Source organism: Leopardus geoffroyi, chromosome C1 (genome assembly GCF_018350155.1).
Source record: "Leopardus geoffroyi isolate Oge1 chromosome C1, O.geoffroyi_Oge1_pat1.0, whole genome shotgun sequence".
Taxonomy (NCBI): Eukaryota; Metazoa; Chordata; class Mammalia; order Carnivora; family Felidae; genus Leopardus; species Leopardus geoffroyi.
The window spans coordinates 181078310-181104618 of NC_059328.1; the positions used below are offsets into that span (position 1 = coordinate 181078310).

Here is a 26309-nt window from a genome sequence, read left to right on the forward strand (position 1 = left end):
TTTCTCTCATATATTCTACAAGGAGGGAGAGAAGACATTAAATGGCATTCAATCAAAAAAAGAAATAAAAAAGAGGCCTGATGTTGTTTGGAAAAAATGCTAAGACTAAGACTAAGTAGTATAACTAACATATATGATACAGGGGAGAAAAAGCAAGTTTCTTAATGCATTGAATTATATTCTATTTGTTAATGAAACACTCTTACACACAGTGCTATAGTACATTCTGTACATAAAGTTAGTTCTTACCATCAATATATGTGTGTGTGTGTATACATAGGGATGTATATAAGCATATATTTATACATAAGTATGTATACACATATACATAAAATAAATATACATACATGTATACATGTATATACTAAATTTAAATTACAAAATGATCAAATGTATGAAACCGGATAGAAGATTTCAATGAGATAAATTTTTTTTTTCTTTTTTATTTGGTTTGTTATATAGATTCTGAATGTGTCCGGATATTTTTGGGTCCTAATTCTATTCCATAGGATGGTACTATGAAGGAAAGAATTCTATTGGTTTCATCTGAATGATGGTTCATTCTTATGTAATACTTGTAACTGTGAACCGAATATATACCAAGCGCTTTGCTAAAATATTAAAATAAATAAATGAGAAAAAATGTCAGTTAGTTCAATATGGATCTAAAAACAAATGGTTGAACTCCTCCCCATGCAACAGACAGTCGCATCTTCTGGTGCAGTACCAGCACGTCCCCAGATACAATGGTGAAGGTTGGAGTAAACTGATTTGGCCAGATTTCGTCATCAGGGCTGCTTTCAACTCTGGAAAAGTGTGTATTATAGCCATCGATGACCCCTTTGTTGACCTCAAATACATGGTCTACATGTTCCAGTAGGATCCCATCCATGGCATATTCAAAAGCACAGTCAAGGCTGAGAAAGGGAAATTTGTCATCAATGGAAAGCCCATCTCTATCTTCCATAAGCAAGATCCCACTAGCATCAATGGGGTGCTCTTGGTGCTGAGTATGTTGTGGAGTTCACTGGGGTCTTTACCACCACAAAGAAGGCTAGGACTCACTTGAAGGATGGAGCCAAGAGGGCCATTATGTCTGACCCTTCTGTTGATGTCCCCATGTTTGTGATGGTATGAACCATCAGAAATATGACAATTCCCTCAAGATTGTCAGCAATGCCTCCTGTACCCCCACCTGCTTGGTCCCTGTGGCCAACACCATTGATAACAACTTTGGTATCATGGAGGGAATCATGACCATAATCCATGCCATCATTGTCACCCAGAGGACTGTGGACAGCCTTTTTTGGAAGCTGTGGCATGATGGTCAAGGGGCCTCCCAGAACATCATCCCTGCTTCTAGTGGCGTCACCAAGGCAAGTTCATCCCTGAGCTGAATGGGAAGCTCCCTGGCATGGCCTTCCATGTTCCCACTCCTACTATGTCAGCCATGGATCTGACTAGCCACCTGAAGAAAGCCACTAAATACAATGACATTAAGAAGGTGATGAAGCAGACATCGGAGGGCCCCTCAAGGGCAACCTTGGCTACACTAAGGACCGGGATGTCTCCTGTGACTTTAATAGTGACACCCACTCTTCTACCTTTGATACCAGGGTTGTCATTGTTCTCATTGACTACTGGGTCAAGCTGACTTCCTGGTAGGACAATAAATTTGTCTACAGCAACTGGGTGTGGACCTTATGGTTTACATGGCCTCCAAGGAGTAACAGCCCCATGGACCACCAGCTCCAGCAAGAGCAATAGGAAGAGAGAGGCCCTCAGCTGCTGAGGAATCCTTGCCCCACCTCATCCCCAACACAATGAGAGTCTCTCAACCTCTGGGATGAACATAGTTTTCATCCCAGACACCCTAAAGAAGGGGAGGGCCTTGGGGAGCACTACCTTGTCATATATCCAGACAAAAAGAATTTTAAATACAAAAATAAAACAAATGGTTGAACTATGAAGTGCTAAAGTTTATTAGATAAAATTATGAATAAGGTTCTACGGGATTGCAAGTGGACATTTAGAAAGCAGAAACTGATTTTGTGAAATAATTACAAGAAAATTTATACCTCAAAATATACAGCTTAAAACTAAAAAAAAAAAAAAAAATGAAATAGAAGAAACCAAAACAAAAAGCTGCCTCAGAAGTAAAGGAACCCTTCCAAAAAGCCAAAAGGAAAAAAAAAAAAAAAAAAAAGAAAGAAAGAAACGCTAAGAAACATAAACACAAATCGTGATATATAGACTATCTTGAGTGTTCTGAAAATTTATGTAAATTCAAGCTGCAATTAATGTCATCTTGGATAACTGATGCAAAGCCTTGGGCGTGTGCTGAGAAGATGGTCAGATGAGAGATATCTGCATAAGCCCATGTCCCCAAAATGACAACACACTCAGTGAACAAACAATCTATAAAAGTTAACCCCACAAAAGTAGGCAATAAAGAAATGCATTTGCTCACACCTTGTTTCTGAGTAAAGGAGGAAAATGTCTCCACTGAGAGACTCAACCAACCCTTACACAGACTGATGGCCTGAATCCACACTACCTGCATGGCACAAAATCCTTCAGGACCAGATAAACCTGTTTTTGGAATGTTTTTGGTAGTATATTTAACATAGATAATCAGTAATACGAGAGATAACTAGAATAAATATGTCTAAGAAATTCCTTTGTAAAGTAGTCTCCTACAAAATGTTCTTCATTCTTGCCTAAAGGGCATACAATTTTTAACAAGTTAGGTTACTTCCTTGAAGGGGGATAGGAGGTTCCTAACACATCTATTGGCTTCTACTGTGCTTTACTCACTGAGTTGAGACTGCCCTTAGCAATTATTTGACAGTATGAGATGTAGACCAAGTAAATGAGAATCATCCAGGATAATTTTTAAATTGCACACTTCTGTGCCCTCCTCCAGACCAGGGGATGTATATTCTTAATATTAAAGTTTGATAAATTGGACTGTGCTGTGGGGCTGCCCTTAAGCAAGCTTTGGAAAAGCCAATAAATGTTATTTTTATCATAAGCAACAGATATATATACATATATCATATATATATCTCAAATATATATATACATATCGAGTATGTATGTGTGTGTGTGTGTGTGTGTGTGTGTGTATATTTCTGGAGAAGGAAATTTAAATTGTTATTAAAAACTGCCCTCATTTTATGATGGGGACAATCACAATTATTTAGAAGTTGCCTCTAAGCAGAATGTCATAAAAGAAAGAGCTGCTGGCTCCTCTCAAACTTCACCCTTGGAGAAAGCATGGAAGGAGGAGGAGGGTAACAGACTTCAGAGCCAAAAAACAAACTATAAAATATACACAGCCAACAACAATACTGCAACCTTGGGAAACCTTCTAGAAGACAGAATCTTGCAAGATCTCTGTGTATATGTGGGGTGTGGGGCAGGTAAATTACAACCTAGGGAAGCAGAGGACAAGGCATCATGAATATAGAAATGGTAAGACAGCTTTCCAGCTGTGCTCCTCCCTCTCACTCCTGCCCTCGGGGCATGATTACCTGGTCCAGTTACAAATGGAGTAAGTAAGAGTAATTCCAGCCACAGCCTCTGAAGGTATTGGAACATTGGGAAGTTGGGATGAAGCTGGGTTGAGAAGCATTGTAACCATGTGCAGTTCATCTTGTCAGACCCTGGCATTTCCCTTTCTTCCCCCACAGTATAGAGTAGCTCAACGGGAGGAGATAATTTGTGGAAAAAAAACAATGCTTAGGGGAAGTAATGGGAGGTTTCCTAAGGTCAGAAGGTTTGAACCCAGATTGCAACATGAAAGTTTACCTGACCTGGAGGGTTTCATCCTCCTTAATTCATCAGGTGGGTCAAAGCCCTCATATCCCAGGCACACCGTCTAATAATTTTTCAGGTATGAACAGGAAAATCTATAAAATCTGTCAGGAATTCAAGAGTTATAAAAACAAACCCAAACCTAAAAGACGTAAATCAGAGAAAACAGAAGAAATAAATGACCCAGAACAAGAACTCAAAGTGTGCATAACAAAGAGCTTAGAGTGTATGTATGTGTGTGTGTGTGTACATATATATATAAGCATATAGAGAGAGCATATATATAATCTATATATGATATGTATATTATATTAGACAGAGAGAATATATTATATATGTAATTTAAAATATATATTATATTAGAGAACAAGTATTTTATATATTTATATTTATATAATATATTATATATTTATATATTATATATATTTATATATATTATATATTTACGTAATATACATTTATGTATATATTAGCCAACTCAAAGATTGGTAAATGCTCTATTTCAAAACTCATCTAAAATTCATAAAGATATGGAAAGCATAAAGCAAAATGTAAGATCTATGGGAGTTCTAGGTGGACAGGAAAAAATTAAATAAGAAGGAGAAACACTTGAAGAAATAATGACTGGCTGTCACTTAGAATTAAAGAAAGATACAAATTATCAGACTGATCAGTTGCAGAGAGCCAAAAAGAGATAAATGAGAAAAAAACAAAACTTCACAATTAGGTATGATATTAGAAATTTAAAATTTAGAAACAAAAATGTCAAATGTAGAACAAAAGACCAGGTCAAACACAAAGAACAAACCTCAGATACTTTAAAAAATACTTTAAACTTAGGTAAAGCATTATCTATAATATGAAATCTTTTAAAATTTATGATAGATTCTATTTGCTTTCTTGAACTCTTGCCAAGGAATTTTTTTAAGGAGGGAATCCAAAAGGAATCAATGAAATTTTCAGTGGGATGTTTGTAAATCAATGGAAATTGATCAAATGGAAAGTCAAGTGAATAAAGAAAGTATATTCTCTACATGGATGTTGGGTTGAATTAATAGAAATTCCTTTCTATTCTTTGCCCCTTCCTGTAGTAATGCCCTTTTCAGTGTGACTTTGCAACTTCATCCAGCAAGCCTTTCCCCACCTCTGAGTTGGGCCAGCCTTGTGATTTGCTTTAGCCAACAGCATGCTGGAGAGGTGGCAGTGCCCTCCTTCTGGGCCTGGACTTACCACGCACCCTGCTTGCTCTCCTAGAACCCACACATGAGACCGCTAGAAGATAAAGGTAATGTGACGTGACCTTGAATGATTCACTAGTTGTCAGCTGGCCTAAGATTTCCTTAGCATATCCCATTGCTTTCACAAATGGATGGCTCCAATTCCTTGAAGAATCCAAGACAGGCTCATCTGCCATAGTTTATTCTCAACCACTCTTCCGGCTGAAGTTTTATACAGAATATTGCAGACTCTTAGAGCTAAAAGGAAACTTAAAGGTCATACTCCTGTCTAAACTTTCAGATGCTCCTCTTAATCCAGGGAATATATTAGTCTGCCTGAGATAGATCACAATGTTTTCCAGGTCAGACCTTGATTCCTGTTCAGAACTCTTTACTTCCATCCAATCTGGCCTTTATTTGGAAGCAATACATACAGGCTTTTTTCTTTAATACTCTGGTTTACTTTTTTAAAAATGTAATATATATCAAATCCCTTGAGTGCTTTTAAACAGTGTTTGTGGGGAAATGATCAGAGACCTACTGACAAGACAAAACGACTATCTTTTAAAGTTGCTTTAGGGACATAATAGATAATCAGTTGAAAAACGTCCACTGTTTCATAATGTGATGTTAGTATGAATACGTACAAAAACAGAAAGGTAGTATAAATTTCCTCAGGCAACAAAAATAAAAGATAGTTGTTGGCTTACAAACACAAACTCCAGGAAGAATGAGGATGAAACCAGCAGTATGCCACTTTTTAAATAACAGACTCACTGTTTCCTTTAGTAACAACAACAACAACAACAACAACAACAACAACAACAAAACTAATTTATTTACTCAGAAACACCAACCTAGGCTATGCCTGAACAAAATTTACCATAAATCAGTCCTTGAAGGGAGAATCTTGGTACAATTTTGTGATAAGAGTTGGCCTGAGTGGAAAGAAAGCTCTATACTTTCTGCAGGGTTCTACTTGTGGGTAATCACAGGGCATCATCGGGGTGTTCCTATCACTTTGCAGTAAGCCGATAGGGGTCTGTACTTTAGATATCATTTTCCAAAACACATTAAACAACCCTAATGCACTCTGGTGGGCCTTTTATTACTGTCCGTAAATGCTTTAAAGCAAACAAAATAAGATCCGTGAAAATCACTGTTATTATATATTTACCAAAAATCTATGCTGCTCTACGTAAATGGAAGTTACTGGTAGAGCAAATCTGACATGTTAAGGTATGATGGCTCTGAAAATTTTCACAGGGAAAGTCATTTTAAATTAAAGACTGAAAATCTTTATACTCTTTGTACTTTTTATAAGCCTGGGTGCTTTAAGTATTTGAATTTAAATACTTGATTGGTTAGTCCTGAGTGTTTGTTGCTGAACATCTAGTGAAAGTTACCAATATTTTAAACATCAATTTTCACAGAAAGAAATAACACATTTTTTAGCATTACAGGCAGAATAAAGGGAAGAAATTTTAGTTAAAATGAAGCTCTTTTGAATGAGACTTCATTATTATAAAAGCAGAATGCTTATTTTAACAGCAAAACCATACTGTAATATAAAAAGTATTTCTAGAATATTTTGCAAACTCTACATATTAATGAAAGCCTTCATTTGTATTTGATAATTATATGATCTCTTAAGTTAATTTACTTGGACACATCTTAGATAATAAGCAGATAACATAATTAAAATGTAGGTGTTGTGGTTTTAGATATTTCAATTTTGAACAGAGAAGATAAAAGTATTTAGACTTCTCTTTATACCACAGTAACTAAACTGTATGTTTGATGTGTCCTTCTTATGTATAAAACTTTTAAGTGGAATTTAAGATTTTAACACAAAAATAGGCAGTCTTCTGGTTTTTTCTTTAGTTATATTATTAACTTTTCAAGGAAAACAGGCCTAGCTCAATGAATAATTCATTATGAGTAGGAGGGAAAAACTGTAACATGAAAATCTTATTTGATATGATAAAACAGAACACATGTATTTATTCTTATGTCACTAAACATATACTATTCTAGGACAGTATCCCTTACAAGCGGAAATAACAAAATATGTGTATGACAATAGTAGCAAAATAAGCTATGCATCCAGTGTAGCTTATCTTACTTTTAAACAGACAGATGTTACACACACACACACACACACACACACACACACACACACACACACAGTTGTTTTTTTTTTTTTTTATCTTTCTTCCTTCCCTATGCTGAAGCCAAATATATTTTATTAACATTGGTTAAAATAACATCACATCCCAAATCTTTGAAGGAATAAAAATGTTCCAAAAGAGGAAAAAAACTTTTAGTATTGCTTCTTGAGATTCTTCAAGACCAAATAAAACAATCCTAAATCAATCATTTCAATAATCCTTTGACTTTCCTCTTTGCTGTATGCATCTATGAAGGCTTATAAACAGAAAACTAAAGAACACTTTAAGTTTTTCTGAAATTATATCAAGAATTGTGTAGTCATAGATAGCGTATGTTACTGAAAATGGCATTTTTAAGGATAAACAAAAAAGGAAACACATTTTTTTCCAAAAGCGTAATAGTTTTGAAAGCTAACACATCACACTTGTATACCCTTGACATTTAATTGAAATATATAATCCTACAGGAGTGTTTATTTTCAAACATGTATTTATAAATTTTAATGAATATTTACTGTGCATTTGATTCATTAAATGAAGTGCATAACTACTTTTGAAGATAAAGATGAATCTAAAAAAATAGCATTGCATCTTATACCCTTAACAATGAGATGAGACACAGATCCTTGTTATTAAACCAATTCTATTAATGTGGGCAAAAGTAGATAACTTCATTTTTTGTGGGGGCTTCTCACTGATCATTGAAACCTGATATGGGAATTGATCTTTTATATCTTGGGTACAAATCAACTGAATTTCAGTCAATTTCCCAAGTTTTGTTTTTTTAAATTATGTTTAGTCCATCACAAAACAACCAAACAAAAAATCCATGCTTTTAAGTCCCCAAAATGGTTTTATTTCATATTCAACAGTGCAGTGCAGTTTCATAAGACGACTGAAATTATAATTAATTTAGATCTCTATTTCAATATATTTTAGGCCCATCTCACTTAGAAGTAATATATTTTGGGCCCATCATTAATCAGGACCTGTGGGATAGGACCTTCTCTAAAAGATCAAGTCATTACATTGACTGTGTTTAGACTAAATATTAGTAACAGGGTGAAATGTATTATCATCACATGCCCAATTCAAATTTCACCTTGTTTTATTTATCATATTAAATAAAGGGCCAATGTTAAGGTCATCTTGATCCATTGGTCTCAACTAGTCACAGATGAATTTCTGTTAAAAGCAAAAATGTCACTATCTAATAAAAGTTCTTAGGTCTGCTTAATTATGTTAGATTAACTCTTCTATTAATACAATTAAATTCATGAAGTTATTTGAGAAAATATGCAAAAGTTAAAACTATACAAGAGCCCAAACACAGTAAGCCTATTTCAGTGATTAGAAATTCTTCCTTTGAATTATAAATTGTTGTGAGTCACTGTGGTTAAAAATTGAACTACCTCTTAAAGTAAACTTGTAGACTATTAGAAATATCTTGAGTTCCCTCAGTAAAAATTTACACAAGCTTTTCTATCTTTCTTTAAAAATGTTTTTTGATATAATGATATATCTCTAAAGCAATACTTTCTAAAAAGAAACAAAAACTTTAATGTTTTCCTTTACCAAAAGCATTTCATGTTTATAGCTGTAACAGCATTGCAACCCGTCTTGAGGGTTAACTTAATTCAAGTTTATGCACTCCTTGCTTCCAGACCTAAGGTCCCTTGGTGTATAGAAGAAACCTACCTTCCTTGAGATTTGAAGACCACTGGTCTTGAAGAGCGAAGGGCCAGACTCTCCCAGAAGATGAGGCCTGACCACATTCAAAAACAGCTGCCACTGATGGCAGCTAGTCTGTTCAGGGTCATGTTGACATGGGAGTAACCGCTTGAGCACCCACTTCTCTTGCATGTAGCTCTTACCATTTCCCACACCTCTCCCTTAAAACCCTCCCAGCTTCACCTGTGCCAGGAAGATGGTCTTTAGGATGTTAGTCGACCATCTTCCCAGGTTGCCAGCTTCCTGAATAAAACAACCTTTCCTTTCCTACCATCAATTGTCTCTCAAATACTGATTTTCAAGCGGTGAGTAGCTAACCCTGAGTTCAGAACCAGTTCTATGTCCAGTAACATAGCTGAGCAATTTTTTCCCATTTCCTCTTGACAAAATTTTAAGGAAATTCTTTCATTGTAAGTATGTATTACATGGTATATTATGCATATTCATATGGCACACATATATTCCTTGCAATACAAAGAAACAGTACATTTCCTCCTCGTGTGAAAACATGTGTATAGCATATTTTTCAATTTTTGTAATATTTATTTTTGAGAGAGAGAGAGAGCGAGCAAGCAGAGAAGGGGCAGAGAGAGAGAGGGAGACACAGAATCTAAAGCAGGCTCTGGGCTCCAAGCTGTCAGCACAGAGCCCGATGCCGGGGCTCCAACTCACAAGCTGTGGCATCATGACCGGAGCTGAAGTCAGACGCTCTACTATCTGAGCTACCCAGGCACCACTATTTTTCAAGTTTTTTTAAGATTATTACTTTTTGTTTTGGTAACTCAAGCAATAATAGATACTATAACTATTACAAACATCATTAAAAGGAACATGTCTCTTGTTCTTAAGATGTAAAGCTCGCCATGAAGGGACACAGGATTCACATTCAAGTCATCAGGAAATATTATATCTCTTCCTTTCTGCTCTGAGCCACCTACATTTCTGGCTTACAGCCAGAGCCTGTTAAGATTCTCTGCTTCGATCCTTGTGTGATAATCTATTCTCAACTTGGTATCCAGCATAATTCTTTAGATGTTTAAATCAGAGTCACTGATGATGCTCTAGAACTCTCTCTGCTTTTTCTGAGACTTTGATCTTTATACCCATAAAAAATATTTAGTAAACCTTGATCTGGTAAAAGTTCTGAATCATCACTTTGACTTGACAACCTGACTTAAGAACTATTGAAATTTCATGAAAAATACCAAAAACAGGTGTTTTGGGACCTATCATTCTTGGATATTTTCATGAAAATTTTCCAACTGATACTGAATACAATGAAAGAAAATTTGGAAATGTCATTTAGGAAATGCAGTATTTGTTTAGTATTATTTACAAAGTAATTTATAAAATAGTTCCTCGAAGTATTAAATATTTTTTTAAATATTGATGATAGCTTTCTTATCAAAGAGAAATCAGCTACATCTGTGCTGAAAACATTTATGTATATTCAACACCAACGTTTTAATACAAACATTCTAAATATCTAATTCCTGTGTGTATGTAAAAATATGTGTGAATTTTGGCAATTTTAGCTTCAAGTTATATTGGTGGATATTTGTTCCTTTTTAAATATAATACTATATGGCACACGGACCACAAATAATTTCTAATATACTCAGGATCCAGTGGTTTGTTAACTCAGGAAGAAGAGTTAAAATGATGATCTACTCCACCAAAATTTGTAGTGATACTAGATTAAAAAATAGAACTTTATCTTCAATATTGAACTTTTTTAGATGTATAATAACATTCTTATTAATGCCAGATGTTCCAATTAGAATTTCTACATGCTTCACTTTCATTGCATGACTTGTATGAAAAAGTGAAAGATTAATGGAATTCTCTGGTTCTCTATCTGAAGCATCTGACAGCACTGCTTTAAAACTGCCACCTTTATGGGGTGCCTGGGTGGCTCAGTCGGTTGAGCGTCCGACTTCAGCTCAGGTCACGATCTCACGGTTCGTGAGTTCGAGCCCCGTGTCAGGCTCTGGGCTGATGGCTCAGAGCCTGGAGCCTGCTTCCGATTCTGTGTCTCCCTCTCTCTCTGCCCTTCCCCCATTCATGCTCTGTCTCTCTCTGTCTCAAAAATAAATAAACATTAAAAGAATTTTTTTAAAAAATAAAATTGCCACCTTTAGGGACATCTGGGTGGCTGAGTGGGTTAAAAGTCTGACTTTGGTCAGGTCATGATCTTGTGGTTTTTGAGTTCAAGCCTCCCATTGGGCTCTGCCCTGGCAGTGCAGAACCTGCTTGGGATTCTCTTTCCCTCTTGCTCTCTGCCCTTCCCGAAATTGTCTGTGTGTGTGCATGCGTGTTCTCTCTCTCTCTCTCTCTCTCTCAAAATAAATAAATAAGTAAACTTAAAAAATAAAATAAAATTGGCACTTCTAAAATTATCACTCTTTGCTAGTGTAGCCAGAATATCAGTAAGTTCATATCCTGTGGCAAACAGTTCACATGCAAAACAAAACTTGGGTTAAAAAAAATGAGCTAATTTAGAAGTTATATGATCTAAAGAAAAAGCTACGCTTCATTCACTGATATGTAACAGCATCTCTGCCACTGCACATATTAGTTATTTTAAAGGACTGTATAGTCTTATTTTTTTTAGGTTTATTTAATTTCAAAGAGAGAGAAAGAGAGGGCACATGAGTGGGGGAGAGGCAGAAAGAGAGAGAATGGTGAGAGAGAATCCCAAGCTCCATGCCTAGCTCTGCAGGGATCAACCCCAGGAACTGAACTGTGAGATCATGAGGCGCCAAAACCAAGACGCAGATGCCCAACCAACTGAGCCGCACAGGAGTCCCTAAGAGAGTTTTCTTCAAATAATGATAGAAAATGCTGGTTTCTTCAGTAGATTTGTGCTTTCTGATTTCTCCTTTTTTTCCAAATATGGTAAAATACATGTCTGCTCAATCTTATGGCAGTGATAATACCACAGTCCTCATGATGGATGTTAAATAACTACAAAGATTTTGTCTAACTTACGTGTCAATTATCAACTGTCTTACAAGTAGAAAATCAGTAAACATGATGTGTTTTTTTTTTAGCTCATTCCTTTTAGGTTTTATTGCAGAAAAAAAAACCTTATGTAACAATAACATGAATAGTAAGTTGAAGACTTATAACATAAAGTGATTACAAAACTACTGTGACATTTTAGACGACTTCCTATATGCACACAGCAGAGATCCTCAACCTCCATTTTTTTTCACATATTCCATATACAACCAACTCCTGATATTTCCTACTGACTTTATCAATTGTCTGGGCTTGTGATCTTCTATAAAACTGGCTGATATGGCAAGTAGCCTGTCAGGGGCATCAAATACTTTTCTCAACACTGCCCAAACTCCAAAAGGAGTTATCTTCTCGTAATTATTACTATCTGAACACATCTAATTTTATTAGCCAGCCTCATACATACTTCTGTAAAAAGATAATGATAGAAGTGCTATAAGTGGATTTTTTTAGATTTATCCATGTCTTAAATTAATACTTGATTCACTGCATGTTCAGCTACTAGAGTAATGAATTAGACTGAACACTGGGACACGGGGCATGAACAAGCAAATACAAATAAATGGTCATAAGGCTTGTGTTTTCACTTTGTTCTTTAACACAAAATAGAGGTTTTTAAAGCTAATGAGTGGGAAAGATAAGAAGATACTATACTTGTGACTCCATATGACTGAAACACCTGAAAAACATTCATGCTCTCCACCAGCCACCAATATTTCCTAGTCTTCCTTAAAATTAGGTTGGGATCATGTGACAATTCTGTTCAAAGAATGGCGAGTATGTGTATTATTTCTGGCCTAGGTCACTAAAGAGGCAGTGTGCCTCCCCCTCTCCTCTCTTTCCCTGCCTTTAATTACTTTTTGAGGCCATAAGATAAAACAAACAAACAAACAAACAAACAAACAAACAAAAAAACTGAGTTCCAAAGGGTCTCATTACAGGGAAGAAACTAACTTGTACCATCATCAAACTGGCACAGCAATTTACTAAAAACCATTTCTTGTGCCAAACCCTAAGAGCTGCAGGTGCTCAGTGTTTGTATTTTCCGCTGTCATTGTTGTTTCATTTTTGTTGTTGTTGTGGGGTGGTTTTTTTGTTGTCTTGTTTTCTGCATTTTTTTAGTTACTATAGCCTCTTCTAGCCTAGTACCTCCCGACAAATACATTTCTTCTCCAGATATTCCATTGTTTGCTCTGTCACATTTTCAGGTTTTGTTTAAATATCCCCTGTTGGGGGAAGTCCTCCTTGACCACTGAAATAAATCATTTGCATTTTAGAACTAGATTAAGCTTTTGTTCAACACTATTAAGGAGAAGACTATGAGTGGAGACTGGGGGGTTGGTGGACAAAAATGGGAAATCGGGTTGGGGGACATATGTTCCCTAATTCTAAGCAACTAATCTATTATTACTATTGTTACTATTTAGACAAAAATTCTGCTCTTCTGTTTTAAGATTTATTATGGTCTTGTTTTCAGAAATACACAAATGGTTACAACCATCACTAAGAGGGGGAGGTGAGAGGTAGGGCAAAAATAAAAAAGGAAGCATCAGTCTTGAAAATGCTTTTTAAAATACCATCCATGTTTTTATAACACTTTTTAAAATACTATTTTTGCCAGTACCATACTGTTTGATTACTGTAGTTTCATAACGTATTTTGAAATCAGAGGTATAATGCCTCTAGCTTTTTTCCTCTTGCAAAAGACTGCTTAGGCTATTCGAGGTCTTTTGTAGCTCCAAATGAATTTTAGGATTACTGTGCCTATTTCTGCCAATAATGCCATTAGGATTGTAATAGGGATTGCATTGAATCTGTAGATCACTTTGGTAGTATGGGCTTTTAAATGATATTATTTTAATCCATAAACAGAATGTCATTCCATTTATGTGTCTTATTTAACTCCCTTTATCAATTTTTTTTAATTTTCAGTGTACAAGTATATTACCTACTCAGTTTTTTCTAAGTATTTTATTATTTTTGTAAATATTGTAAATGAGGTTGTTTTAATTTCCTTTTCAGATAATTCAGTTAGTGTATAGAAATGAATTGGCATATAGATCAATGGAACAGAATACAAAGACCAGAAATCCACAAATTTATGGTTAACCGATCTACAAGGGTTCCAAGAACACACAATAGGGAAAGGATATTCTCTTCAATAAATGATGTTAGAAGATAAATGATGTTAGATCTACACAGAAACAATGGAATTAGACCTGAATCTTACACTTCATACCAAAATAAACTCAAAATGGATTAAAGACTTCAACATAAGACTTGAAACCATAAGATGGCTAGGAAAAAACAGAAAACAGGAGAAAAGCTTTGTGACATTCCTCTTGGAAGTGATTTTTGTTGTTGTTGTGGTTTTTTGTTTGTTTGTTTCTTTGTTTGTTTTAGGGGCAGGGAGAGGGGCAGATAGAAAGGAAGAGAGAGAATCTTTATGCCCAGCCCAGAGTCGATACAGGGCTTGATCTCATGACTATGAGTTCATGACCTGAGCTCAAATCAAGTTGGACACTTGACCCGACTGAGCCACCCATGGGCCTCAGCTATAATAATTTTTTGTATGTAATACCAAAAGCATGGCAACAAAAGTAAAAATAGAGAAGTAGAAGTACATCCAACTAAAAAGCTTCTGTACAGCAAAGGAACAACCAACAAAGTGAAAAGGTAATTTGTGAAATGGGAAAAAATATTTACAAACCATATATGTGATAAGGGGTTAATCTCCAAAATATATAACTCAATAGCAAAAAAAAAAAAATCAAATTAAATGAATAAAAAAACAGGCAAGGGATGTGAAAGGGCTTTTCTCAGAAAAAGACATACATATGGCCAGGAGGTATATGAAACGGTGCTCAGCATCGCTAATCATCAGGAAAATGCAAATCAAAACTACAATAATATATCTCTTTACATTTGTGACAATGGTTATTACTGAAAGAACAAAAGATAACCATTTGTATAATCATTATAGGAAACAGTATGATGGTTCTTCAAAAAAAAAAATCAAAAACAGAGCTACTATATATGCAGCAATCTTACTTCTGGGCATATATCCAAAGAAATCGAAATCACGATCTTGAAGAGAAATATCTGTACTCTCATAGTCCATGCAGCATTATTCATAATAACCAAGATAAGGAGACAACGGAAAAGTCAGTTAACGAATGAACGGACAGAGAAAATGTGGTCTAAATAGTACCTGTACCCTGGTGAAGAGCCAAAAAGGATGGGCGTTTGTGTGGTGGGTGACGTCAGACAGACTCCTCCTGGATGAGCGTCTTCGGGCTTCCTCCGGGGAGTCTCGCCGCGTGGGACTCCCCTGCCAACCCCCCTTGACCTCCTGAGATCCTGCGAGATCCCGGGAGAACGGGATCCCTCTGGGAAAAGTGGTTGCAGCTGCCGTCTCCTGATTTGGCCATTCTCTGAGCTGCCCAGACACTCAGCATGTGTCAGCACTTCCTCGACTTGCTCCTTCACTAGGACCCCTGCTTTCTCCCGAACACACCCAACGCCATTTGGAGAAGCCACACAACACACCCCACAGACTCCCAAGTGTTCCCTGCTTGCCTTCCCGGGAATCCCCACACTCCATCCACCTGTATCAGGTCCTGGCTCTGGCCGGAAGTTGTCCTCAGCTGTGTGAAACAAAGGCGCCCCTAATGATATTCAGCTTCTTAAAAAGAAAGAAAGAAAAAAAAAAAAAAAAAGAAATCTGCCATCTGTGACAAAACGGATGAACCTGGAGGACTTTACACTAAATCAAATAAGCCAGCCATATAAAGACAAATACTGCATGAACTCACTTATAAGTGGAATCTAAAATAATCAAACTCCTAGAAACAGAGTAGAATGGTAGTTGCTAGGGTCTGAGGAAGGGGAAAATGGGATGATGTGGGTCAAAAGGTACAAAGTTTCAGTTATGCAAGATGAGTAAGTTCTGGAGGCTCTAATGTGCATAATGGTGACAACAGTTAACAATACTATATTGTATACTTTAAATTTGCTAAAAGAATAGATCTTAAATGTTCTCACCAAAAAGATTTAAAAAAAAAAAGAAGAAGAAAATAACTGTATGAGGTGATAGATATATTCATTAGCTAGATTCTGGTGCTCATTTCACAATTTACACATTTTAAAACATCAAATTACACACCTTAAATAGATGCAAGTTTTGTTTTTCAATTATACCTCAATAGAACTATTTAAAAAATACTGTCCATTAGGCCACTGCTTATCTGTGCCCACTTTAAATTTCTTCACAGCATGTTACGCACATGGCTTAGGTTATATAGTTATTTATTATGTACTTATTATATGAGGGGTCTGATAGAAGTTAATTTCATTGAGAACTTTAGATTTAACTTTAGAAAGTTCATTCAGAACTTTCTTATACTAAGTTTCCAGTGACAAGAATAGAACTACATACTTAGTTGATGTGAACACAGAATAAATGATTTCTAACTACATGAAGAAATTCTCATTTCATTTTGGATAGAGAGGATAGCATTAAAAAGTGAGTCTTTGCTGGGGCGTCTGGGTGGCTGAGTCGGTCAAGCATCGGACTATTGATCTCCACTCAGGTCATGATCTCACCATTGTGATTCTGTTTGTGAGTTTGAGCCCCATATCGGGCTCTGCACTGACAACGCGGAGCCTGCTTGGGATTCTGTCTCACCCCCTCGCTGCACCCCCCTCAAAATCAATTAATTTTTTTAAAGTGAGTCTTGGGGTGCCTGGATGGCTCAGTCAATTAAGCAGTGGACTCTTGGATTCGGCTCAGGTCATGATCTCACAGTTCATGAGTTCAAGCCCTGTGGAGGGTTCTGTGCTGACAGTGCAGACCCTGTTTTGGGATTCTCTCTCTCTCTCTCCCCCTCTGTCTCTGCCCCTCCTTCACTCTCTCTCTCCCTGTCTCTCTCTCTCTCTCTCACTCAAAATAAATAAATAAACTTTAAAAAAAAAAAAGTGAGTCTTTGCTCTGTCAGTGACCTTCTCACCTGCAGCTGTGGCTGCCATCAATATCAGGGAGAAGTAAATGTGAAAGTAAAAATTCAGTGGGCATCTGAGTCAGGGGTGTTGAGGAAAGAGACACACCATCTGAACATATCACTAAAACTGAAGAGCAAAACAACACAACCAAATTTAGGAGTAGACAAGTGGCCACAAGGAGACAAACAAGGGAATGGAGATAAAGAAGTAGTGAGCAACAGCCTAGAAATTTGTCGAAAGAAATCTTGTTTTCCTTGCACACTTGAGTTGTTGCTGTAACTCCTGCTGTACAATGGGGCAACCTGGAGAAGGGTTTTTACTAGAATGTGATCAGTAGAGATGTTAAGATATTAACTGTCTAATAAACCAAATTAAAAAAAAACTATTTGTATAGAAAATCCATAAAACATTACAGGATGCGACCCTATCACTTTCTTTGTATTTTTTTATCTTGTTAAATTTAATATTTTCTATGAACTAAACAGCATTTATTTTGAGAACTATGGGCAGGTTTCAATTTAAAAACAAAAAGGAATCAAGACAAATTACTCATATCAAATAATCAGGAATTAAAACACCAAACCAAAAAAGATTATTAAGAGAAGGCTCGATAATTCCTTAAAGTACCACGGGTAAGTACTGGTTGGCTTTCCATGTACAACTTGCAAAGTGAAGGTATTTGCTTACTGTTATAGATCATTTTTCACCTTACTATTTTATAAAATACTGAAACTTCTAATGCTTATCATCTTATAGTTCTATAGATTTCTGTACTCATAGCAATTTTCACACATCTTAAAACCAAACTGAAATTTAAATAGGACACAAATTTTATGATAAATCAGTTACAATACCATTACTATTCAACTGGTTTACATGGTAGCAGTTTGAAGGAGCAAAACATCATCTCAATGTCAAAAAGCACATGCCTTTTACTGTTCCGATTTCCCGTTAGTAATTATACTATTAAATTGATCATTCTGGCATCAATTCTGCAGAGGTGTCTCAAAGAGTGCTGTGACAATTCTCACTCATTAAATTTTACAGTGTTCTGATATAATCACAAATATTTCGTCTTAATTGCATTTTACTGCTAAAAGACACTTGCTTACTTTGTGAGCTGTGCAAATCAGGAAACAACAGATGTTAGCGAGGATGCCAGGAAAGGGGGACACTTTTGCACTGTTGGTGGGAATGCAAACTGGTGAAGCCGCTCTGGAAAACAGTATGGAGGTTCCTCAAAAAATTGAAATTAGAACTACCCTATGACCCAGCAATTGCACTATTAGGTATTTATCTAAAAGATACAAAAATGCTGATTCGAAGGGGAACGTGCACCCCAATATTTATAGTAGCATTATCGACAATAGCCAAATTATGGAAAGAGCCCAAATGTCCTTCGACTGGTGAATGGATAAAGAAGATATGGTACACACACACACACACACACACACACACACGCTGGAATATTACTCGGCAATCAAAAAGAATGAAATCTTGCCATTTGCGACAGTGTCAGTTGAACTACCGTGTATTATGCTAAGTGAAATAAGTCAGTCAGAAAAAAACAAATATTATATGATTTCACCCACATGTGGAATTTAAGAAACACAACAGATGAACATAGGGGATGGGAAGCACAAATAGGATACAAACAAAGAGGGAGGCAAACCATAAGAGACCTTTAAATACAGAGAACAAACTGAGGGTTGCTGGAGGGGAGATGTGTGGGCTAATGGGCTAAATGTATGATGGACATTAAGGAGGGCACTTCTTGAGATGAACACTAGGTGTTATATGTAAATGGTGAATCACAAATTCTACTCCTAAAACCATTACTACACTGTATGTTAACTAACTTCGATTTAAATTAAAAAAAAAAAAAGACAAGAAAAAAATAAATAAAAGGCCTGCCTCTTTATTGATACTGTAAATTGACATATTACTTTTTCTGAGAACATTACAAGTATTTCCCAAAATAATTTGATGATAGCCTAGGTAATTATTATCCAGATTGCTGAGATATGTATGTATGATTGCAATAACAACAATAGACTTTTCCAGCAACAATAAGTAAATAAAAGTGGCAAATTATTAAGTACCCATTATTTTACTTATTTATTTAGTTCATTAGTTAGGTTTTGTTTATAGAGACTGAAAGTTACTTCAATTTATATATTGATTAAATGTGTTGAAGTGAGAAACAAATTTTGTGTGTTCAGTAGAAAAAAGTTACATTACATCTTATTTTACACAGGCTAAAATATTAGCAATGTCTTCATTTTTGTTTGTAAAGCAGAAATATATAAATCTATATATTTTTAAAGTTTTCCTTCTCCTAATATATTTTGTACATTGTCTTAAAACATATGTTAGGCCAGAAGTATCACAGCTCAAGTAAAATAATCAGATTCCTTAGCCAGAGACAATTCTCATATACATTCTCTGAATCTTATTTTGATCTTTATGAGAAGTTTGAGCATATGCACTTGTTTTTAAATACACCTATAAATTATCGTATCACTATAATTTTTAAAAATATCCCTGGATTTTTATTAAAATAATGATAAAATGCCTACCTAAATTTCTCTAGGACAACAAACACAGAGAAACATTGACTTCTTACAGCAACATTTATTCCTCACATATTTCATAAAGCAATTTTGAAACTAGGAACTAGAATGACGAATTTGTCAGCACAGAATTAATTTGCGCTTCATTCAATGTGCCGACTGTTTGTTTCTTTATTTATTTTTGCCAAAGGAAACCTGCATCATTGTTACATCACTAGGAAAATAATCAATAAAGTGTGCCTCTTTTAAGTGGTTCCATTTTATACGTGGAATTGTAAGATTTTCTCAAATGTTTTTGATCCACTTTCATATCATTCATGGTAACCCTGAGTAAAAAAAAAAAAAAAGACATACACATTAACATAAGTTGAAAGAGTGTGAAAGTCTGATTAAATGAAAGCACTGATGGGTGTTCAGGTAATATTTCCAGAGCTTCCGTTTATTAGGCTCATCAGTGTTTCTGTTGTCTGGTGAACAGATTCACCCAAAAGTGGACCCAGTTGTGCAGTCTGGATTTCCTGGACCACATGCTAGATGGGAACAGAGCTGCCTTTTTCTCCCAGTGGGAGGGGTTGCAACTGAAATCAGCTTCCCATAGGGTGGCTTCCTCACCCCTATATGGGGTGCAATTTACCAAAGATCCCAATCGCTCCAGGGGCTACAAATGCCAGGTCACTCAAATAGCATCATGTATAAACCAAACAGGATGGTTCTCACACTTCAATATAAAATGTAAGAAACAGCAGACAGTCTCTCCTGTAGAGCACAAACCCACTGAATGTTTGTTCGTACCCGGCACAGTACACACCTTGCAGGCTGATGGCAGGATTGCAGGACCTGTGCCCTCTCTTGCTTATCTGTGGTTTGTAAGTTTTCTCCGTAAAGACTCTACTGGGGCGCCTGGGTGGCTCCATCGGTTAGGCGTCCAACTTAGGATTTCGGCTCAGGTCATGATCTCATGGTTTGTTAGTTCAAGCCCCCACCAGGCTCTGTGCTGACAGCGTGATACCTGCTTGGGATTCTCTCTGTCTCTCTTTTTTGCCCCTTTCCCATTCTCTCTCTCTCTCTCAGAAATGAATAAACTTAAAAAAAAAGACTGTTAAACTTAAAAAAAAAAAAAAAAAGACTTGTTATTAACCACATCATTAACATTGTAGATTTGAATGCATAATTATTATTGATACAAAAAAAGTTATTTTCAAAAGCCTATAAATTTTTAGAAAGATCAATAATTCATGATTTAAAAGCAAAGATTTTTTTATCCAACAGTCTTATATACTCATTCAGTAGGTGAGAATTCATAAAAATGAAAATAGTTTAATTCTAAAAATGCTTGACCTTTGATTATTATACAGGAAGTAAAACATCAATCAAATATTCTGTGGTATGAAATTAAATAATCTTCAGAATTATGCCATGTATAAACCAAATTAACTATTAGATAAAAAAATCTTTATGTTGTTTTAATATTTGTTTTTAGTTTCTTTGTGACATTCTAATTTATACCTTATTATAGCCCTCTTGTTTTGTACATGGATTTTTACATAGTACATTAGTAGTTTCAATCTTCCCTTTTTTTGTAGGAAAACCTTGTTTCAAATAAAATTTTACACACAATCACAACATACAAAGTATTGACACAGTTTGAAATTTATTATAGAAACCATTCCCAATTGATGACCACACATTTTTTTTAAGTTTTTAATTCCAGTCAGTTAACATAGAGGGTTATATCAGCTTCGGGTGAACAATGTAGAGATTCAACAACTGTATACATTACTGGGTATTCATCATTATAAGTGTACTCTTAATCCCCATCACCTATTTCACCCATCCCCCTCCACCGTCCCTCTGTTGAGCATCCATTTGTTTTCTATAATTAAGAGTCTGTTTCTTGACTTCTCTCTCTTTTCCTCTGTCTCATTTTATTCCCTTTCCTCATTTTTGTTTCTTAAATTCCACATATGAGTGAAATCATATGGTATTTGCCTTTCTCTGACTGACTTATTTCACTTAGCATTATACTCTAGCTCCAATCATGTTGTTGCAAATGGCAGGATTTCATTTTATGGCTGAATAATATTCCATTGTGTACGTATATCACATCTTCTTTATTCATTCATCAATCAGTGGACACTTGGGCTGCTTCCATATATTAACTATTGTAAATAATGCTGCTATAAACATAAGAGTGCATGTATCCCTTTGAATAACTGTCCTTGTATTCTTTGAATAAATATCCAGTAGTGTGATTGGTGGATTATAAGGTAGTTTCAGTTTTTATTTTGGAGGACCCTCCACACTGTTTTCCACCACGGCTGTACCAGTTTGTATTACCACCAATAGTGCAGGAGGGTTCCTTTTCTCCACATCATTGCCAACACCTTTTGTTTCTTGTGTTGTTAATTTTAGTCATTCTGACAGGTGTAAGGTGATATCTCATTGTGGTTTTGATTTGTGTTTCCCTGATGCTGAGTGACGATGAGCATCTTTTCATGTATCTGTTGGCAATCAGGATGTCTTCTTTGGATAAATGTCTGTTCATGTCTTCTTCCTATTTTTAAAAAATTGGATTATTTGGGTTTTTTGGTCTTGAGTTGTATAAATTCTTTATATGTTTTGGATACTTACCCTTTATTGGATATATCATTTGAAAATATCTTCTCCCATTCCGTAGGTTGACTTTTAGTGTTTTCTATTGTTTCCTTTGCTAGGCAGAAGTTTTTTATTTTGAGATACTCCCAATAGTTTATTTTTGGTTTTGTTTCCCTTGCCTCAGGAGACATATGTAGAAAGAAATTGCTATGGCTAATGTCAAAGAAGTAATTGCCTATATTCTCGTTTAGGACTTTGATGGTTTCCTGACTCACATTTAAATTTTTAATTCATTTTTAATTTATTTTTGTGTATGGTGTCAGAAAATGGTCCAATTTCATTCTTCTGTATAGTGCTGTCAATTTTCCCAACACCATTTGTTGAACAGACTTTTTCCCATTGGATATTCTTTCCTGCTTTGTCCAAGATTAATTCACCATATAACTGTAAATTTATTTCTGGATTTTCTATTCTGTTCACCCGCTAAATGTGGGCAAGGGATTTAGCTTCTCTTACACTCTGTTTTAAAATTAATAATAATAATAATTATATAGTTTTCTTTATAGACTATAATTTTATAGAAAAACAATGAATTCAAAAAAATGTCTTTTTAAAATATTTAATTAATTAATTTATTTATTTACTTACTTACTTATTTATTTTGAGAGAGAGAGAGAGAGAGAGAGAGCGCATGCACGCATGCGTGAGACAGTGGGGCAGGGTCAGAGAGAAAATCCCAAACAGGCTTTGCACCGCAAGATCATCATCTAAGCTGAAATCAAAAGTCAGACACTTAACAGACTGAACGAACCAGACACCCCAATAAAATGTCTTCTTGGGCAAAGGGAACGGTATATTGTGAATTTGGTTAAGAGCATAAGCCCCGGTGCTGTACCACCTGGGTTTAGATAATAGCCAAAATACCTATTAACTCTGTTATCAGGCAAGAAATCCAAGTCAACTGTGCCTCGGTATCCTTAGCTGTAGAATGGAAATGCCAACAGCACTTACCTTGCAGTGTTGTTGTGTTAGGAGAAGTCTACTTCTGTGACCACTTAGAACCATGATCGGGTTTCATAAGTGTCCTCTGAGGGGAGGACACCTATGAAATACTTACCTATTATTAAGTTAAGTATATAACTGATGATCCAAATCACAATACTTTTGACATAAAAGGTATTTCATTAATAAGTATTCCCAAACACAAACCAAGAAACTCCCAAACTGGAATATATGATTAACTTAGCTAATAGACTCTTAACTTGATTACAAGATTCAAAAATATCTTTTAAAAATATAAATATAACATTAATCAATACTAAAGGGTTATTAAGAAAAATAGTCAAAGACGTAGGAATTTATGATGTATTAATTCTGATGAAATTATGCTTAGAAAAATAGTAACAACAAAGTGAAAACGAAGGGCTGACAGTTAGACAACTAACAATAAAGAAGAGAAAGTCTACCAGAGAAGGTTATAAAATATACAAGTATGTATGCTTCAAAAATGGCCTTTGTCATACTTGATAAAGCCCTCAAATATTTGTTTACAAGAATACTGTTTCTCATAATTATGCTATTAAAGTGAAGCGTGAAGTAATGAATGCCATTTTTTTTTTACTGTCATGTCTTTCTCACAAAAACTGTGCCAAACAATATTCTGTTTAGGAATTAGCCTACAGTGGCAGTTACAACCTATATTTCATTAAATGAAAGGTAAATAAACATATTTTCATTGCACTTATTTCTTTTTTTCAAGCTAAATACCCAATGTAATTTTAACATTAAATATGAAATGTTGCTTTCAATTTTAAGTGGATTCACTTTGATTTTCTATTTTCCAATGCCAAATACCCTTGACTAATAAGGACCTGCAGGCCCTTCTCGAATAAGGACACTGCAAAGATTAAATAAAATAAGGCACCATCAACACTTACCAGAGTGCTTAATGCATGCAATAAAGTTTAATACAGTTTAAATTTTATTATTTATACTTGCTTCCTTGCTAAACACAAAGATTAAAAAAGTGAATGAAATATAGATTCTGCCCTCTTAGTGCTTACTCTGCAGTTGGAGATTCTGATATTCCAAATACATATTACAAAGCAATCTAGTAAATACCATAATAGAGATTAGCCAAAAATTCTGGCTAGAGGTGTAGAGGCAGATGATTTATAGAATAATTTTAAACCATTTTTAAATCACAGAGGTATGATTTTCAAAGAACTAGGAGAACTGCAGAATACTCAGCACATAACAACATCTTCCAAACCACTGCCTCAAGAGACCTGGCCAAACCATCATGGCTTCTAGCAGTGTAAAGCCATTTCCCTAGAATGACCTCAGCTCCCCTTAAAATGCCAGGAGAATTGATTGTTTGTTCCAGCCAAAACCTGATGATAGACAGATAGGCTCCTGAACCCCTTTGTAGGGCAGTTAGCTAAAAAGGTTGTAATTTTAAATCCTTTCTGTGTCCTTAGAGAAGTAAATCTACCACTGAATACTGTTTCTGCAAGTACTTGAGAGCTGTCTCTTTGAAATGTAAACATTCAGGGAGATGACTCTCCCTCTCCCTGCCAGTCCCTGTGGAGGATAAGGACCTAAATTGATGGGTGCCTTGCTCTAACTTACACCACTGCCTCCTGTCATAAAGACAGGAGGAGTCTGTTTCCCCTTCAAGTAAAGCGCCAACTAACGAACCTAGAAGGTCTAGTCAACCCTTTAACAGCCATCAGTGCCTTCCCCTTAGTACACCTCAGCCTTTCAAGTCTCTCAATTTTTGTTTGGGCAAAATTCGTTTCTATCATGCTGGACCTTCTTCTTTATTGAAGTTATTGAATAAAATATAGTCTTACCACTTTAGTGCCCAGCTTCAACTTTTACACGGGAATACCAAAGAGAACTGAAGACAACTTTAGATCTATTTCTTAACTTCTTTGAATGGCTTTAAAAAGACCTATCATGCCCTTGTACTTATTATCTTTGGACAATAGAACAAAAATATCTTGTAAGTATAATTAGATCACCTGAGCTTCTGTATTTAAGTAATCTAATGACACTTCTCACCATCATTTCACTAAGGGAAAATAGCACTGATTATTCAGCTCATATGTTATTCATTTTTAAATTCTTAGAAAAATACTCTCTGCAAGCTGATCAAACTGTACTTTTATGTCACTCCAAACCTGTGCTTTTTTATTTTTATTTTTTTCACAAAGAAGTCTGAGCAGAATGAGGTGTCTATGCAGAAGGAAAGTCTGTGCAATGAAACATTGTGCACATCCTGGGTCTTTGTCCTCGGGTCCAAGCCTTGTGCTCCTTGTTCTGCTCTGTAACTCAGTGTAGCTGCTTTCCTGGTTCAGATATTGTCTGGTTACTTTCAACAAAGGCATTTCAGCAACACTAGAGGGAGGAAACTAGGCCAAGTCAGGGTTTTTCTCACTGCTCCTCTCTGCCTCAGGCAGCATCTCTCCAGGGTCTAGCCCTGAAGAAGAATGCCCCATGGTTCCTTCACCCCCAGGGACACAGGCCTGGCCTCCAGGAGTGCCATCTATACTTTGTTCAACACCCTGGGATAGCTTTTGCTACTCTTAATGTGGTCTCCGCTTTTCCATGACCCGTGTCACCACGTCCCTGCAGTACATTTTCTCTCCTATAAAAATATAAAGCTGTGTCCGTTTTTCTGGCTAAACCCTGATGGAGACAAAACTCCCTGGAGGAAAAATGAAGTTAATGATGTGAGCAAGCAGGAGGAGACAGTAAGAAATATCTTAAACCGTAAAACAAATCAATTCTTGGTTTAAAATAGTGATTTGTATCTTACAGTTTCCCTGCAATTACATGATAAATCTCCATTTGTGTGGCATTTTAATATAATGAATACAGTTAACTTTTGAAGACAGAAAACATAGAGTTAATCCATGTTTCTGGGATTACAGTTCATCTTATCATAGCTATCATGTCATCTAAAATAGCAATGCTGAGGGGCGCCTGGGTGGCGCAGTCGGTTAAGCGTCCGACTTCAGCCAGGTCACGATCTCGCGGTCCGTGTGTTCGAGCCCCGCCTCAGGCTCTGGGCTGATGGCTCGGAGCCTGGAGCCTGTTTCCGATTCTGTGTCTCCCTCTCTCTCTGCCCCTCCCCTGTTCATGCTCTGTCTCTCTCTGTCCCAAAAATAAAT

The 26309-nt window shown here is 35.9% G+C and overlaps 1 pseudogene; it reads left to right on the plus strand.

The window, feature by feature from the left end:
- Nucleotides 1-746: 746 nt before the first annotated feature.
- Nucleotides 747-1797, plus strand: LOC123596865 (annotated as a pseudogene).
- The last annotated feature ends 24512 nt before the right edge of the window (nt 1798-26309 follow it).